This window comes from Ranitomeya imitator, chromosome 1 (genome assembly GCF_032444005.1).
Source record: "Ranitomeya imitator isolate aRanImi1 chromosome 1, aRanImi1.pri, whole genome shotgun sequence".
NCBI classification, from domain to species: domain Eukaryota; kingdom Metazoa; phylum Chordata; class Amphibia; order Anura; family Dendrobatidae; genus Ranitomeya; species Ranitomeya imitator.
Genome location: NC_091282.1, coordinates 269,751,812 through 269,752,838, shown reverse-complemented (window position 1 = coordinate 269,752,838; position 1,027 = coordinate 269,751,812). Strand labels below are relative to the sequence as shown.

The window sequence follows — 1,027 nt, the reverse complement described above, 5'->3', positions numbered from 1 at the left end:
AATTTCTGGTTCTGGTACCAGACCCTAACTCTAGTCCAACGTTTGGTTGGGTAACAGAACTGTCCAGCCTCTGTTTGAAGACTTCCATTGAAGGAGAACTCACCAGTCACCACCTCTCTCTCAGCAAAAACCATAAAAAAGCAATTAGCACTGGTAACTTGAAACACCAATCTTAATAAATATGGATTTTTTTTTGTTGAACTACTTTATAAGTCGTTTGTAAAACTTGTGAATTTCACGCATTTTTTCAAGTATGTTTTTAAATCCTACAGAGAAGCCTATGAAAAAACACCTAAAAAAGCCTTACAGCATGCTGTGTTCTGCGACAAACAAGAAAAAAAACACAATGAACCTGAAATTGCACCAAAATTGAGAAATATTAATTCTAAAATAAAAATGTCGGGTAAAATGTCCCAAAGAAGGACGGCAGATGTGCGGCAGTATTGGGCTAGGTTACTGGTAACCCCAGACAACTCGTTTACTTTTCTATTAGTTACTGTCTTTATGTGGACAGTGATCATCAGCCGTCAGGAAGAGGTTAAAGAAACATTTGACAGACCCATATTGGAAACAATAATGTTCCCTTTACATTAGAGTGTAAGCTTTGTAAGGATACAAGAAAAATGAGGGTCAGAAATGGAATTGGGGGAGGGGAAGCGGCCAAGGCTAGGAATGAGGGTGGGTGGGGGGACTAGTCCTGCCATGTTGGATGGCTTATTGATCACAGAGATTATTAATAAGAATCAATCCCATCATCGAGTCGGTAATAAATTCTATACAGTTCTGAATAATCCGCCCAGATTGATCTGGATGTGTCTGTAGGGTGGTCCCTGCTTCCCACTGATGCTGACGATTCCGTTTCCTTTCCTCTGTGAGATTGATCTGTGGTACAGTGTACTATGTGAAATCGTGCTGCCAGCATGCCACAGGCGGGTCACAGCCTCCGGCACAGCAAGGGTTAGCAGGGGGATTAGGGGCCAGACGCTAGTACAGGATCTAATACGAGGAGCAGCGGCGTGGAGGCTGG

General features: G+C 42.6%; 1 protein-coding gene across 1 annotated transcript in view; it reads left to right on the top strand.

The window, feature by feature from the left end:
• Nucleotides 1–886: 886 nt before the first annotated feature.
• The window catches only part of LOC138668730 (transmembrane protein 132D-like), a 1,836,494-nt gene continuing 1,836,353 nt past the window's right edge, over nt 887–1,027 (top strand). Inside the window, exon 1 of the mRNA XM_069756046.1 lies at nt 887–1,027. This exon is cut by the window's right edge and continues 476 nt beyond it. The gene's annotated coding sequence lies outside the window, so the exon portion shown is untranslated.